Source organism: Phymastichus coffea, unplaced genomic scaffold (genome assembly GCF_024137745.1).
Source record: "Phymastichus coffea isolate CEN01 unplaced genomic scaffold, Cenicafe_Pcof_1.1 PCOF00025, whole genome shotgun sequence".
NCBI classification, from domain to species: domain Eukaryota; kingdom Metazoa; phylum Arthropoda; class Insecta; order Hymenoptera; family Eulophidae; genus Phymastichus; species Phymastichus coffea.
Genome location: NW_026706836.1, coordinates 2,417,554 through 2,435,950, shown reverse-complemented (window position 1 = coordinate 2,435,950; position 18,397 = coordinate 2,417,554). Strand labels below are relative to the sequence as shown.

Here is an 18,397-nt window from a genome sequence, read left to right as displayed (position 1 = left end):
CCCAGCGTACTTCCATATGGTATCATTTCAGCAAGATCAGTTTGCCATGTTTCATCCATTCGAGGGTGGATTGATATGTTTTCGGCCTGACCAAGAAAAACAACGTTATATTATAATACAAACATCAAAAACATATCAAATCCCTTTCTATATCTTTCAGCATCTATTTTTCGATCTTTGTCTGAAACAAAAAACAGTACTCATCTTTTCAACAAGAGAATAGATGATTTTATAATGTAGTGTCTTATTTCGAAAAGCATCTAGAGATGTTAGAGAAATCTTTTATATAAATTTAGAAATAAATTAGAAAAAATATGAATTTTGCTGTCTCTTAGTTCGGTAGAATTAACCTCACTGAGGAATATTTAACCCTCGATAAAGAGAGAGTAACCTATATTTGTTTATCCGACACCTCGAAATATTTAGGAGCTACGTAGACTAATAGGTATGACCCGTAGTATCGCCGGTTTATTAAGAATTTCTATGACAACATCGAATTACTTCTAAGACTTACAAAGAGTAATGTCCGATTTTTCTGGGGACCAAATTAAGACGCAGTTCTCGTACTGATACGATAACCTCTTACGTTACCACCTATTCTAGCTTTTCTTATCTTTTTGTATCAAATGTAATGCTTTTATTACAGGCCTTGGAGTGGTGTTAATACAAACTTTCGAGAACGTTGATAAAGTAATAGCTTTTACCTCGCAAGCTCTAACTGCTCCAGTGTATAATTATTTGTTAACGGAGTGTGAGTTCCTCGCAATTTTATGTAGCATAAACAAATTTAGATATTATGTTGAAGGCGCCAAATTTAACCTCTTTATAGACCATAAATTTCTAAAATGATTACAAAGCCTCAAAAATCGCAAAGATCACCTTGCTCGATGGGCCATGGAATAAGCTTAGTACGACATGGTAATTATACACCGCACAGCTGCACTCAACCATTTAATAGCCTTTTGATTTCGTCCAAGAACATTGATCTTTTTTTTTGGTAATACCTTCAAAGATATTATAAGTGGATCGGAATTGAAAAAAAGTCTCTCATACATATCTTTAGTTGTTTCGATTCTAAAATAATTATTATTTCAATTGTCAATCTTCTAATCATTTATATACTGATTGATTTTGCATTTAGTGAATAATAAAGATTAGTTTTTTACACATAATAATAATAATAGTAATAATAATATGTAACGGGGTATATTAGCTAGTTCAATAAGAATTTATTAAAGTACTAATTTCCACGGTGAAGAGCTAACCGTCACTTCGTTAAACACCTATGGGTATACGTGTATTCGCCTTTACATTTCATATTTTCATTTCAGTGTCTTCTTTCCAACAGAGTTGAACTCACCTTAAATCACCTGACTTGCGACACTCGATCTATATTAGATGTAAGTGACCTAATGCGAATCCACCTAATCCCCTAGATGAAATCGGTTTGAAATTTAATCCATAATAGATCCGTTATATTAATAGGAAACGAAAATGACGTATGCGGTGAATAAGATTAATAATCTTTAATTCAAATTAACTACAGCCTTTTATGGGCCGAAAGACTAATGCATGCGAATAGGAGGTGCACCTACCCTGCGGTGCAATTACGGGGATCAGCCGTAATTGTTGAAGCAAATCTTTTTTGCCAACAATTTCCTCCTTAGTAAGGCTGCGCCGGTTCACCTCGCTATCAATCTACTGTTGATTTGCTGCTACTTCGCTGCTGCTACTGTGATTCTGCTTCCTCGCTATCACTCACGCACGTCCAAAAATCGTAGGAAAAGTTTTATTATGGAAAACAGCGAAACACTGTGCAAAACTAAATTGGCGGTACTCTCTCAAGTAACAGCTGAGGCTATACTGAAACTTTTTAAACTCTCGCGCGCCTTCTCTCTCTCTCTCTCTCTCTCTCTCTTAGTCGTTCGTTCTAGCATCGCGAGTGTACTGAATCGCGAATGGATCGATTAATCGAATCGACTACTGTTACAAATAATACACATTTGAATACTGAATATGCTAAAGTATATTAACAATCTCATTTAAAAGCAAATTTTTCATTCAAAGTAATTTTTATGTTGCTAATTATCTTATGTTGCTAATTATCTTATGTTGCTTTTTGACAAAGAAATTTTAATAAATACCTACAGCATGTTTTTATAAATTTTTCTCTACATTTTTTAACATTCTTATTATTACTTTCTCAAGCTTCTTCTGAGAAATATCCAATCGATAGAATAAGTCTATCTATAATTTTCCAACCGTGTAATAAGATAACATGTACAGATGGAGACATTTAGTATAACTTGTATTTATTAAATAACTTTAATTTATTATTTATTTATTTTTAACTTTTATTTATTTATTTAACATACATTTTTGCTGTATTTTCACAAGATTTAAAATTCCTTTGTATATATTTCATATCCAGACGATATTATTACAAGCATAACATGGAGCCTTTGAAGTAGATCTTCATTGAGTCCTACAACATCAAATGTTTTATAGATTCAAATAAAATATAATGATATCCACAATTCAAAATTTACCAATTGTAATTATCAGTTATATTGGAAACTATCTTAAAGTTGTTAAAAAATTTTCTAGCGGTGTTACCATCGTTTGTATTACCAGAACCTTGTAAAAAAATATCAACTAATATACCCAGGTCGTCTCAAAGACCATATTGAATTAGTTTTTTCCGTTACTTAACTTCTTCTACATCCCTTTTAGAAATCTATAAAAATGACTAATACTAGTGATATACTTTGTGATACGACATTTTACAAAAGTGCTTCGTAACGTTCTACGATATAAAATAACAGTTCACGTTCAAATATTCCAAATTAATTTATGCAAACAGTTGAATATATACTCTGAACTGTTTTTGTTTGAAAGAATTTTGTACATAATTGGTCTAAAGTGTGACTTCATTTTTTTTCTTAAGCTTAGCGTTCAACCTCCATGTTGCATTCCGTCCCAAAACTAAACGGTAAATAATATGAAGTGCTAATTCTATAAATTTAATGTGCGCATGTAGTACGAAAAATCCATAATTCAATGATTCCTGATCAACTACCATGTTTACCACTGTTTTAATGTTGCTTAAATGAGATATTGTTTTTTTACATATAAAGCATGTTTGGCTAAAGATATTAATATGTGCACCAAAAGCCTACATCGGTTAAATATTTTATTAATATTAAATTTATAATGTCATAGACTGAAAGAAACTAAGAAAAGTTAATACCTTCCCATCATTTATTGTTAGTTCCATTTGAAAGCCTACATTATATCCATTAATACGAAGATCTTTTAAGTTATCAATTTCTTTTTAAAATTTTAATTCTTCCTTTTGAATTAATTGGATAATTTCTTTGTCACAATAAATGTTGATTGCTCAGCAAAATGTAGTTGACGAAGATTGGGGATTTTCCTAATAAACGGTATTATTTTTTTAGCTACTAATTCAACTGGAACCATATACGAATAATAAATTCCAGTACTTGTGCCTTCATTTTGAAATAACTTCTGTTTATATATTTTTATATTTGTTTCATCAAATCTATATTTACAAATTAAAATGAATCTTGTGGAATGATCTAACTCATCGTTACAATTTAATTTTTAAAATTTAAATAACCATTCAACTATGTGACAAAGATGGTATTGTAACGACACTGTATAGCCTTGCTGTTTTACTACGTAATTTTGAGGATAAGTTTTTACTTTTTCTACTAAAATCTAGAATACATGTAATGTCTTTTTAACAAAAAATTTTCAGACCATATTTTATGAAAAATTTCCAGAGCTCAAAAATCCTCATATTTGAACTAACCTTATGGTATGAAGGGTACGAATTATGACAATGTTATGAATTATTTCTAAGTTCTTGGTAAGTTAATCAATCGTGTTAATTGTAAATCGACTAATAAGCGAACTGCATTCCAAAGGTTTTATTTGTGTACTATTTAAATATTTCTGTTCGTTTTTTAAAAGAATATTTGCATAATTTTTCTGATCCAATTTATCGAAGATGTTTAAGACACTACGATTTCCTTCAATTTTAAATTTCTTTTTTGCCAAATCAAAACACTCTTCAGTAGTAATACTCTCAGATAAATTACTGATCATCCTATATTTTCTTTTGCTAGAAGCATTTTCGTACGATTCAGTAGATTTTTCTGGTTTGTAATTTTGAAAAGAAAATCATACAATAACATGAAAATAACATTTTTTAAATTTGTATGCAGGTATACGGAAACGACGGTCTAATCTAGAAAAGATTTCAATTCTAAATTAAGTATTGGAGGTTCAAAGTTAAAGTCGGCGTGAATAATTTAAATAATTATATTTAAAATAAAGAATTAATATAATCTTGAAATCAATTGAAAATAAAAATAAACAACTTTTATACGACTTATGATTTATCACCACTTACAGAAAATTCAAAACTAATTTCATGAATAAACTGGATATCTGTAGTTAATTACATTTACTCATAAAAATTAGTGTACTGCATTTAGTAACGTTCTTTTGAAGTTAAAAATCAATAAGAAAATTTCTCAACAAAGAAAGTGAATACAACTATTCGAGCTTATAAATACGGTTTGCGCATGCATACTATTCAAATTTAAAAATTTTTCTACTAATCTTCTTTCAATCTTATAATAATAAAATGAGATTTCATACAATTAGGACTCAATACTCACCATAAAATCATTCCAAATTGCAACGGTAATCGAATCGAACAATCGATATGTTCGCGATTCGGCAACACTCGAAGCGCTAGAGCAAACGGTTAGGAGAGAGAGGGGGCGCGCGCGAGTTTAAGTTTCAGTATAGCTTTAGCTGTTCACCGGTATACCGCCAAATTTTTCAACTATTTTTTTCGTCGTTCACCGAGTTGGAGTTGTGGTTTTGGTACGTGAGTGGGTGTGAAATTGATGAGCGTGAACAAGCAGCAGTCGATATAGTAACCGAGAAGGATGGACGAGGAGCAACCGCTACGCTAGCCAGGACAGAACTGCAGCAGCATCACCCGAGAGCTATAATTGTTCGTCGATAATCGGTTACGGCTGATCACGGTAACCGCACCGCAGGGTAGGTGCACGGCCTTATTTCCGCGCTACGAATTAATTCCTCTCGTAGATTTGTGAGCGGCCGTTACTTTATTCGCTTCGCCTAGCGTTGTAGTTCGCAGTAGAATTTTTAATTCAGTAGATAAACTATTGCAATTGCAATTATGCTTATTCTTATTTTTTATTTTTTTTACAAGGAGTTGCGGAATCCTTTTTGCGAATTCCCCTTAGTCTTTCTGACTGAGGGATTATGTGGGACTCCCCGAAAAAAAATAGGCCTACCCACTAAACCGCCATCTCCTTGGTGTCCTTCCCCCAGCCAAGGATAATATGTTAATATTACTTCTGACTGGAGGTTCTGTCTGTGTTCGTCCGTTCGTGTCGTTCCTCCATATCTCGTTACGTCGCGTCACTTCGTCTGCTCAGTCATCTGTCAGACAGCCGTCCGCGTTCTTACGTCTCAGTATAGTTTCCGTATAGGTAGCGACTAAGCGCCACCATTCGGGTTCACACAGCATAAGAGCCACGATGTTATCGGGGGTGATGCTGCCGACCGTTTCTTCCAGTTCCTGTCTGAGTATTGTCCAGTGGTCACACGCGAAAAACGTGTGTTCCGTGTCGTCTCCTTCGTGTCCATAGTACTTACAGTCGGGTGTTCGTAGTCTGTTCATATTGTAAAGGTACCGTCGAAAGTACCCGTGGCCCGTCAAGAGCTGAGTGACGTAGAAATTTACATCACCAAATTTCCTTCCGAGCCACAGCCTCAAGTCCCGTATCAGTCGTCTCGTCCAGTTACCACCTCGTTCCTCTGTCCATCGGCCTTGTCAAATGTCAATTATCCTGTCGCGCTCAGCGATTGCCGCGTTCTTTCGTCCTATGTCCGCCTTGCTCCCGTAGATCCTTTTGCGTTCAAAAGCCAGAAGATCCACGGGTATTACGCCAGCCACCACCAAAACAGCCTGCGCAGAGACTGCTCGGTAGGAGCAAGCGATTCGCAGTGCACCCTGTCTCTGTACCATCATCATCGACTTACAGTATTTCTTTGTCTTCAGGGAGTCTGCCCATATTTCCGCGCCGTATAGAAAGATCGAGTGAGCTGTCGCCATTAATAGTCGTCATTTTTTCGATCTCGGTCCCATCGTATTTGCCATCAGGCGACTCAAGGATGCTATCCTCTCTGCCACTTTCCGGGTTGTTTTCTGTATATGAGGCCAGAAGGTCATCTTCGTATCGAAGGTTATCCCAAGGTACTTGACTTCCCTCTTGGTCTCCATCTCGTATGTCCCCACCCTCATGTGCAGTATCGTCTGTATGCGTCTTCTCGTGAGAAACATCAGTTCCGTTTTTTCTGTTGCGAGTTGTAGTCCGTGATCTGTCATCCATCGTCCGACTCGTCTCACGGTCTGGTTCAACGCCAGCTGCGCCAGCTCGGGGGACCTCTCCGTAATCACCGCCGCCACATTATCAGCGTAGGCGACGAGGGTGTGCTTATTCTTATTCTTATTGTTATTAGTATTATTATTATTATTATTATTATTATTATTATTATTATTATTATTATTATATAATACGGACATTTCCTAAAAACACGATTTTTGAAGTTCAAACGCAGTTTTTTTATGAAGCTGAAAATTTTACTATTACAAAGCTTCTTCTAGGAGGAAGCAAAATTTTAAGACGATTGCTTTTACGATTTTCAAGATATCTTGGTCACCGAAAAACAACTCTGAAAAAGACAGGTTTCCTTAACATGGCTATAATTCCCTTAATTTAGAATATTTTTCAATACAAAAATTCATGAAAGTTTTGCAATATATCTACTTTGGAACCAATAATTTGCTGTAAACAAAAAGACAGTTTTAATTTCTCAAAAAGATCCACGAAAATCGCGTGATTTTTCGCCTTGCGACTAGGTATAAACCATCATTAGTATGTTACGCATTAAGGACGAAAAGAAGGCGATTACAGACGAGTGTGAAAGTTGTCACCCTAACGAAGTGAGAGTGGCAATCACTCATTATGATTGTCTTCTTTCCACCCATTATGCACACCACATTTTTTGTCTAATCTGCACCGTAAGTGTGTCATTATATACCTGTAAATGCGAGTGGAAATTATAGCACTATTTTCCGCCCTAGAGCGGAAAAGAGAGCCCTAGGATGGAATGTCAGCCCTACGACGGAAATTTTTTCCTTTTCTGCACTTTTTCACCCGTAAGTTTATTTTCCGCCCAAAGGCTTATTCCTCCGCCCTTGAGCGGCAAAGTATTATTTTCCGCCCGATTTACATGCATATAACAGCATACTTTCGGTGGAGGCAGGGCAAAAATATTTTCAACATGTATGTAACCATGGTGCATATATGTAATAAAGTTTTTCAACAAACTCAAAGAGTTTTTTTATAACATGTAAATAAAAACTACCATTTTCGGCGCCTATAAAGTGAACCAAAAGTAGAGTTTTCCGAACATCACAAAGTGGAACGAGAATTCTTCTCCAATGCATAAATTAATGATTTGATTCAATTTACATTCACTCGTTTTATTCTGGTAGAAAGTAGCTGTTGTACCTTACATGCAAAAACACAGCTTGTATAAATTTTACCGCTTGTTTTTATTTCAGATTGAAAAATGAAAATTAATCCGTTACACGTTCTAAACTTATTATTAGCATACTTTCAAGCGTTAAACATAGCAGATAGTGTCATGAATTATCATGAAACAGAGTTGGCCGAAAAAATAAAAGAAATTTTAATAGATGCAACACATGATTTCAACGATGTAGAAATGATTACTGATGACTCTTTGGATTTTCAAGAAGAGTATAAAGACTATAATGCGGAAATAATTGAAGGTGAAGTGCAACATCATTTTCCTGATCTGGATATAGCACCAAAAAATCAATGTACAGCAAATAATGAAGAACTAGATTTTGAATACAAAAAAAAAGCTGTAGATTTTTGGAGAAGTAGCAAAAGGAAGCAAAATTTAAGTCTCAAAACAGTGCAAAACAGATTAAAAAAAGTATCGTGTATTAGTCAGCTACGTTGTTGGGCTTATTCAATTACTAAAGGTGACACGTACGAGGTGTGTTCAAAAAGTACCCGGAATTATCGTTTTTCCAAAAAAATATTTATTTATTCGTTTACATCAATGTGGTCCCCTTCAAAGTAATCCCCCCAGATATAATACACTTATGCCAGCGTTTTTTCCAATCTTCGAAGCACTCCTGATATTCACTTTTTGGTATGTCCTTGAGCACTCTCAGCGATTCGTTCTTTATTTCTTCAATCGAGGAAAAACGCCGTCCTTTCATGGGTCTCTTCAACTTTAGGAACAGGAAAAAGTCACAGGGAGCCATATCTGGTGAATATGGAGGTTGGGGCACGACTACGGTATTGTTTTTGGCCAAAAAATTACGAACAAGCAACGACGAGTGAGCAGGTGCGTTATCGTGATACAAAAGCCATGAATTGTTTTTCCATAAATCGGGGCGTTTTTTTCGGATTGCTTCACGCAAACGTCGCATAACTTCAAGGTAATACCTTATTAACCGTACGACCTCGTGATAAGAACTCATGATGCACCATGCCCCAGCAGTCAAAGAAAACTCTAAGCAAAACCTTCACATTTGATCGAACTTGACGTGCTTTTTTCGCTCTTGGTGACGTTGAATGCTTCCAGGTGGACGATTGTGCTTTGGTTTCGACATCATAACCGTACACTCATGTTTCATCACCAGTAATGACCCTTTCAAGCAAACTTGGATCGTCGTTGACGTCGTTTAACAGCTCCTGAGCGATGTTCATGCGATTGTTTTTTTGGTTAAAGTTCAGCAGTTTTGGAATGAATTTTGCTGCCACCCGTTTCATGCCCAAAACATTTGAAAAAATGTTATGACATGAGCCAATTGATATGCCAACTTCATCAAAAACTTCTCTAATTGTGATTCGGCGATCATTCCGAACCGTTTTTTCCACTTTTTTCACATTTTCATTGTTGTTGTTGACGTGCTGGGTCGACCGGAGCGTTCGTCATCTTCAACGTCTTCGCGGCCATCTTGGAAACGCTTATACCACTCGTAAACACTTGTTTTTTTCATACGAGACTCACCATAGGCTTTTTGTAACATTTCACACACTTTGTTACACTTTATTTCATTTTTTACGTAAAATTTAATACAAATTCTTTGATCCATTTCTTTTAGAAACGAAAATCGCCGAGCTCATAAAAACACGTCAAACCTTAGCGACTACCGCAGACAAAGTAAACAGTGAATATAGCTGAAAATTTTATCATACTTCAGAGGCATGTATACCAACACAGTAAAAAAAAATTTTGACAATCGGACTCTCCAGTCCCGCGAAATTTAAAAATTCCGGGTATTTTTTGAACACACCTCGTATAGAGAGAAAGTAGCACAAATTTTTCAGTATACCCTGGATAATTTTAAAGCATCTGGTTCAACAGTTGACAGTGGTTCAACTATCCATGATGAAGATATAAATCGATGGGCCTTACAAGCTAAAAAAGAAATTGGTTTTGATGATATTAGATTCAAAGCTTCTAAACATTGGTTATGCAAATTTAAGCAAGCACACAGAATAGTTTCTAGGAAAATAAATAAGTTCATAACAAGAAAAACGCTAGAAAGTAGTGCAGAACTTACGGCTACAGTTGAAGCATTTATCGATGACGTTAAATCGTGTATACCAAGGATTGAACTCGAAAATTTGTATAATTTAGATCTGACTGGATTTCAGCTAGAAATGCATTCTGGAAGAACATTAGTAGTAGAAGGAGAAAAGCAAGTGCAATATCTGGTATAGTCAATTTCAGCAACAACGCATAGTTATACTATACAGCCACTAATATCAGCTACTGGACAACTGTTCTCACCGCTATTTCTAGTTTTAAAGGAACCAAGTGGCAAGTTTGGCCCTATTGTAGAATAAAACATATTTAGACCAGAAAGCGTGTACGGGGAAGCATCCAAATCTGGAAAATTAACAACAAGTAAGGGAACTAATAAAAATTTTTACATTGTAATATCGTTGATTAGTTAATTAATAAGTCGTTTAATTGCAGATCACTTTAACATCTGGTTGGAAAAAATATTTTATCCCCATGTAGGCCATCATTCAATATTATTACTTGATTCTTGGAGTGGTCATTGTGACAAAGTTATAGAAGAAACAATGCCACAAAATAAAATTATTAACATAAAAAAAATTCCAACTGGAACCACAGGAAAAATACCACCACTTGATGTCTATGGATTCCGTATTTGGAAAAACTTTGTCCGAACATTTTCTGATAATGTAATGTTAATGGATCATGATATGAATTTACATGTGCGAAATAATATAATTAAATTTCAATCATTGGTTCACAACCAACTGTCTTCACCCAGATATATAGATTTGTTTAAATATGCCTGGTATAAAAGCGGTTACATCAATGAAAAACCAGATAAATTTGATAATCCTATAGATTTCAGTTTTGGAAAGTCTTGTGCAACACATTGTGAAATAGAAGGGTGTACAAACATTGCAATTCTATGATGTGGTTGGTGCAAAAAAGCATTGTGCTTTAAACCATTTTATGAAGACTATCATTATTGTAAAAACGTCGTAAAATAATATATTTTATGCTCAATACAAAAAATCCGCTATGGAAAAAGCTAAAAGATTGAAGATTATTATTATTATACTCTAATATTATAAACAAAAATACATTATAAGTTAAATTTACAATAAAGGAATTTCAATAATATTCTGATAAAAATTTCTACGGAAATTATAAAACTACTTCACACACAGAATTTTTTTGTTTACAAATTTAGGAATTTGAGCTGGTTTGGTTTAAAAGCACAACCATTTAGCCTATTTGTTGTTTAGGGGTTGAGGGTTTAAGGCTCTTTAGTATACATGTACAGGCTACAAAGATCACACATTTGTAAACAAGTTTTTATGAAAGTTAAAATTTTTTTTCGACATTTTCGTCCACCACATTGGTTCCGCCATTTTAAATTTTCAAAAGCTGATATCAGATTTGTAAAGATCAATTTCGAAAACCCCTATATACAAACCTTCTACAAAATATTATGGATTGAAGTATACTTACGAGGGTCGTAAGTATACTTCAATAGTAAAGTAAGTAAAAGCTATTACTTTATCAAAGTTCTCGAAAGTTTGTATTAACACTACTCCAAGGCCTGTAATAAAAGCATTACATTTGATACAAGAAGATAAGAAAAGCTAGAATAGGTGGTAACGTAAGAGGTTTTCGTACCAGTACGAGAACTGCGTCTTACTTTGGTCCCCAGAAAAATCGGACATTACTCTTTGTAAGTGTTAGGAGTGATTCGATGTTGTCATAGAAATTCTCAATAAACCGGCGATACTACGGGTCATACCAATTAGTCTACGTAGCTCCTAAATATTTCGAGGTGTCGGATAAACAAATATAGGTTACTCTCTCTTTATCGAGGGTTAAATATTCCTCAGTGAGGTTAATTTTACCGAACTAAGAGACAGCAAAATTCATATTTTTTCTAATTTATTTCTAAATTTACATAAAAGATTTCTCTAACATCTCTAGATGCTTTTCGAAATAAGACACTACATTATAAAATCATCTATTCTCTTGTTGAAAAGATGAGTACTGTTTTTTGTTTCAGACAAAGATCGAAAAATAGATGCTGAAAGATATAGAAAGGGATTTGATATGTTTTTGATAAATATAATAAATATAATATATGTAAAAGATCTTGGGAAGTTTTTTAATTTTTCAAACAATCCGATAAATTCAAAAAGCAAAAAATCGCTCAAAGGAATTCGAAAAAATTCACACTTGTGTTTTGATGAATTTCAAGCAATTTTGTTCCTTAAATTTTTTTTCCAAAGTCATTTCCTTCTGAGTAAAAAAATCGCAAAGTTTTTTATTTTTGAAAATTTTCAAAAAATTATAACTTTTTTATTTTTCATTTTAGCGAAAATGGTCTGTGTTACTTTTTTGTAGGAAATGAGCCAGATTTTCATAAAAAAATATGAAATATTAATTTTTATAACATTTATTACTAAAAATTTGAAAAATAAAATTTTTTGTTTACGAGTTTGTCCCTTGTAGCCGCCATATTGGAGCCGCCATGTTGGATTTTGCAAAGGCGCACACAGCATCAGAAAGTAGATATCCTAAGCTTCAAAATGACCCGCGACATGATTTTTTTCGTCGCTCCAAATTTTGGCGGTAGCGGTGATCCGGTTGACGTGGAACATCCCATATATATTCTACATACACTAAATTAAAAGCATCAATACGCGAACAATTCAATAGAATTTTGAAAAGTAAGATATAGAAACAGTTCTCGCTAAATCGTAATTATAAATGGTTGGCTGTAATACTTGATCTAGTTTCATTATACAATAAGTCTAAGCATCGAAGAATCGAAATTAAACCTATCGAAGTATTATTTTTAATAAAAATCTAACTGTATAGTATATAAGTCACAAAAATCTTCTTATATTTGTTCTTCAGAATACTACAGTTAAGAAAGAAAGCGTTCATGAAGGATTATAACTTCAGTCTACAAGAGATATTTCTGAAATATTTATATTACAAGGATCGTTTGAAAAGTCCGTGCAAAAATAAAAACTGCTTGATTTTTTTTAATAAATCTTTTTTAATTTTCAACATAATCTCCTTTTAGGCTTATACACTTCATCCAACGCTGCTCTAGTTTGTTAATCCCTTCCAAATAATAGCATTTGTTCAAGTCTGTAACATAGGCATTCGTTTCTGCAATCACCTCCTCGTTTGAATAAAATCTTTTCCCCGCCAGCCATTTTTTCATATTAGGGAACAAATAGTAGTCCGATCGAGCCAAGTCTGGAGAATAGGGGGATGTGAAACGAGTTGGAACCCTATCTCCATCAGTATTACGACCACAACTGCGAAGGCGTGAGCTGGCGCATTGTCGTGGTGGAAGAGGACTTTTTTGTGGGCCAATCGTGGACGTTTCTCTAGCACCTCGGTTTTCAAACGATCCAATAACAATGAATAATATTCGCCTGTAATGGGTTTACCCTTTTCCAGTTATTCGATGAAGATTATTCATTGCAAATCCCAAAAGACAGTCACCATAACCTTCCCGGCCGAAGGAATTGTCTTCGCCTTTTTCGGAGCAGATTCCCCCTTGGTAACCCATTGTTTAGACTTTTCTTTCGTTCAGCAGTGTAGTACATCACTGTAGATGAAACATGGATACATATCCATGTTTCATCTACAGTGATGAAACGACGCTTAAAGTCATGCGGATTTTGCTGAAACAGCTGCAAACCATTCTTGCAACACTTCACACGATCTCGTTTTTGGTCAATCGTGAGCAATCGCGGCATCCATCTAGCGGATAGCTTTTTCATATCCAAATGTTGGTGCAAAATATTATGTACCCGTTCGCTCGAGAAGCCTACAATACTAGCAATCTCACGCACTTTCACTCTTCTGTCAGCCATCACCATATCATGGATTTTATCAATGATTTCTGAAGTGGTAACCTCAACAGGACTTCCACAACAATCAGCGTCTTTTGTGCTCATATGGCCACTCCGAAAATTTTGAAACCACTTATAAACCATTCTAATCGAAGGTGCACAATCACCATAATGTTTACCAAGCTTCTGTTTAATCTCTTGAGGTGTTTTGCCTTTGAGAAAGTAATGTTTAATCAATACACGAAATTCTTTTTCGTCCATTTTTTTACAACCACTCGATTTCTTTGATTGAAACGAATGTAAAATGCAAAGTAATTGGCCGATCTGGCTGAAACTTGGTGTGTGCTCTTCCAATATATGCCACTAACTAAAAATAACCTTGATACGCACTAGTAGCGCCATCTCTCTGACTTTGCCAGGACTTTTCAAACGACCCTCGTATAGTTATTTTGTGTTAGGGGTGTTTTACAACCCCCCCCCCTTAGGGGTAGTATTTACGAAAAAACCAAAAAACTTAATTTGTTTATTGTAGATGTTTACAAATTTTTTCCATTTTTTTTAGTCGTTTAAAACTGTTTTATTATTAAAAATTTTTTTTTCGATTTTTTCGTCCGCCATATTGGTTCCCCCATTTTTAATTTTCAAAATCTGATAACAGATTTGTAATCAGCGATCTCGAAAACCTCTATATACAAACTTTCTACATAATATTATGAATTTAATTACATATTTACAGTTATTTTGTGTTAAGGGTAGTTTACCTCCCTTAGGGGTAATATTTATTAAAACACCGAAAGACGTCAACTAAATTTTGTTATTGTGGATGTTTAAACGTTTTTTCCAATTTTTTTTAGTCGGTTTAAACTTTTTTATTATAAAATTATGCCAAAAAATATAAGTTTTCAACCCCTAAAAAATAGGGAATGCTAGCCTTACTCTTCAAATCACTATGAAATACTTGCTCCTTTTGTAAGAAATAACCTCCAATTTGTTTCAGAGAAAAATCTTAATTTTAAGCCGAGATATTAAAAAAAAACGCCTTTTGGTGGTTAACTTTAGGGGAGTTAACCACCTTTAAAAGTGAAAATTAACCGATAAAAAAATACGTGTCTCTTATTTTTTTATGTTCTACAATATGTATCAAAATCATCAAAATCGGTAAGTTCGGGTTGGGTTACTTTCCTTGTTAGATCAGGCGCCCCCTCTCCTCCTGAGATCTATGAGATCAGCATTCTTAGATAAGGCGCTCCTGCCGCCGCCCCCTCCTCCTTTAGTGATCTAAAGCGTATGAGCTATCAGATCAGTACTGTTAGATAATGCGTAAGAGTCCCCTCCCCCCGCCCGCCCAATGTGAAATGCGTTTTAAATATTAAAATAAATTTATGTATTTATTTGAATTTAATTAATTTGACGCAATTGATTTACGTGTAATGCACAGATTTAAATCAGTGAAAAAAATGAGCAAACACCACGGGGAATCGATCTCGCGTCCTATGGCTCGATAGACCGTAGCCTCTAGCAAGTGAGCCACGTCTGCTTTTAACTCTTGGAAGCTTTTATTGCATATACGAGATGTGATCAAAAAGTAAGGTGAATTTTGAAATTTAGCGGGCTACGTCCGTTCGATCTTCGACTTTTTTATTTGGTTATGTCGGTACACTCGTCTAGAACATACGTTCCAAATTTCAGCTTTGTAGTATGTTTGGTTTGTTTGTGAGAGGCATCAAGGTTAGAAGTGTTTTGCGTGCTCCACGATTTGCTGCTGTCTAAAAACATGGATCAAAGAGTTTGCATTAAATTTTGTGTGAAAAATGGAATCAAATGTTCCAAAACACTTGAAATGCTGAAAGTGGCATACGGTGAGTCTACTTTAAGCCAAAAAAATGTTTACAAGTGGTATAAACTCTTCCAAGAAGGCCGAGAAGACACCGACGACGAACCTCGTTCTGGACGCCCCAGCACATCAACAACTGATGAGAATGTTGAAGAAGTGAAGAAAATAGTGTTGAGAAATCGTCGAATTACCATTAGAGAAATTGCTGATGATATTGGCATCTCATTTGGTTCGTGCCAATCAATTTTGACGAGTGTTTTAGACATGAGACGTGTGTCAGCGAAGTTTGTTCCGAAATTGCTCAATTTCGACCAAAAGAAACGTTGCATGAGCATCGCCCAAGAGCTACTGAATGACGTCAACGATGATCCAGATTTACTCAACAGGGTTATAACAGGTGACGAAGCATGGGTATACGGTTATGACGTCGAGACTAAGACTCAATCGTCCCAGTGGAGGCATTCTGGATCACCAAGACCAAAAAAAGCACGCCAAGTTCGATCAAATGTAAAGGTTTTGCTTACAGGTTTCTTTGACTGCAGGGGCGTGGTGCATCATGAGTTCTTGCCACAGGGTACAACAGTAAATAAGGAATATTACCTGCAAGTTATGCGCAATTTGCGCGAAGCAATCCGCCAGAAACGTCCGAATTTGTGGAAAAATAAAAATTGGCTTTTGCACCATGATAACGCCCCTGCTCACACATCGTTGCTTGTGCACGAATTTTTGGCTAAAACCAACACAGTAACGATGCCACAGGCACCGTATTCCCCAGATCTGGCCCCCTGTGACTTCTCCTTGTTCCCAAAACTGAAGAGGCCCATGAAAGGACAGCGTTTTGCCACGATTGAGGAGATAAAGACGGCATCGAAGAATGAACTAAACAAGATCACAAAAAATGATTTTTTGAAATGCTTTGAGGATTGGAAAAAGCGTTGGCACAAGTGCATTATATCTGAGGGGGATTAATTTGAAGGAGATAAAATAAAAATTGATGAATAAATAAATATTTTTTGAGAAAAATAAAAATTCACCTTACTTTTTGATCACACCTCGTATTAGGCACACACAACCAAAAAGCGACTGGACTATGGCGCACTCTTTCCCCCCACCGCAAATTGATCCTTATGTGTGCACGTGTTTTAAGATCACGCGTTATCGTGTGTGTGTATGTGTGTGTATGTGTATTTGAATGCATATATTCATGTATATTATTTTTGATACATGCATATATATTGATTATTAATTCATGAAATAGTGGAGCAGAGAGGTGGGGGGGTAATAGTACACATTATTTTTTCTTAAATAAAATTTTTTTTATTGATATAAAATAAATCTCATTCTACAAGTCATTTATATTAAAAGAATATTTATAGAATTCCGTCAATAATTTCATCTCTTTCTTCCAAATCCATGCAGCAACCATTTAAATAAAACTTTTTCATTATTTTGACATTTTTGACTGACACACAGTAACTGATTTCATATTTTCAAAAGGGGAATATCCATTTCAAGTCGAACCACATTCTACATTCAATTCCACATTCAAGTCGAGAACTTTGAGGTCACATCGTTCTAACCACTCTTTTTTCAGATCTCCGGAAACAAAAATTTTCGTAGCTTCTTTGATCGTGTCTGTGATGATGAATTTATGCTCTTCGTACTTGAAGTTACCGGAGTCCCATTCTAATCTATGGTAGTAGATTTCCATCGAAAGATTATAACGCTTATATTTTTCAGTTAGTCTTCGCCATGGAAACGGAGGTTTGAATAATCGTACGAGTGGTTCTTCGTCGCAGTTAAGTGGAACTATCGCTACCTCCTTTAAGGCATACGTATTGACAGGGATCATGAAACCTTGCATATCCACTACGTACTTCACTCTGGCTGCTACTGAGCTGCTTGAGGGAAGAGTCATCTCTTTAGTACATCTATCTCCACTCCCTAAATAAGTTTATTCACATACCTACTTATTGGATTGGATTGAACGATGCGATCATGTAAAATGAGACAATACGCTGAAGTTCCTTCTGGAATATTTTCCCTTGTTTCAAACTTCAAGCGTACATCCACTGCAGAGTTCTTCAATGTCTCATTTTGTTTAGAGCAATCAATGACAATGAGTGGTACTTGATTTATGAAGGTAGATTTTTTTAGCATCGGTTCAGAGTCTTTACCGTCTTCTGGAAATTGGTATACATGTCGTATAAAATTGCAAACTGATGCTCATTTATGTCAATATTAAGATTACCATACGGATAACACTGTGAGTTGAGGAAAAGTTTCACGTTACTAATGTTGCAATGATCGAATACGTTTGCATTAACTGTTGAAACATTTTTTCGTTTAGTTTGAAAAGCTAAAGTGACATAGGTAACATTGGATACTCATATAATTCCAAACTACGAAAACTCATTGAAATGCTTCTTTCTGTTTTCAGAAAATCAAGTAGACGAATTTTTTGAGTATTCGATGCAGTAACGTATGGCATAAGCCATTCGATGCGTGTTATATCGATCTTGAGCTTTTCGATGATTGTTTCTAATTCCACTAATTTTGTTGTTTGGATAACGGCATTTAAATCACTGCTTCGTGTGAGAATTAGTTCATGTTTCATGTTTACCAATACTTTGCGATAACCTTCAGCAAATACGAGAATAAAGTTTAAAGGAATAGTGACATCGAAATATCCTTCGTCGTTGATTATTTTCTGATCATTTTCTGTTATCCATCCGACATTTTCAGCAATCTAATTTTGACTTGGATTAAGTGATTTTCATAATAGTTGTTAGACCAACGTTTTTACATTTATCGATTTCTATCGCGTTTAGCTCATACCCAATTTCCTCAAACAAGTGACAGATAGCGTTTTTCACAAATAAAGTATTCGTTAAGACTGCATTCTTATCATCGCACAATCTACCACAAATACGCAATGAGCTACGAGATGGTAAAAGACACAGGTCTTAATGTTGAATTGATATGCGAA

The 18,397-nt window shown here is 35.1% G+C and overlaps 2 protein-coding genes across 7 annotated transcripts in view; one reads left to right on the top strand and one right to left on the bottom strand.

Annotated features, from left to right (window-relative positions):
- Positions 1-18,397, top strand: part of LOC131675535 (serine/threonine-protein kinase NLK) — a 709,408-nt gene that overhangs the window by 128,375 nt on the left and 562,636 nt on the right. The window lies entirely within an intron of this gene.
- Positions 1-18,397, bottom strand: part of LOC131675536 (uncharacterized) — a 488,580-nt gene that overhangs the window by 110,258 nt on the left and 359,925 nt on the right. The gene's annotated exons all lie outside the window — the stretch shown is intronic.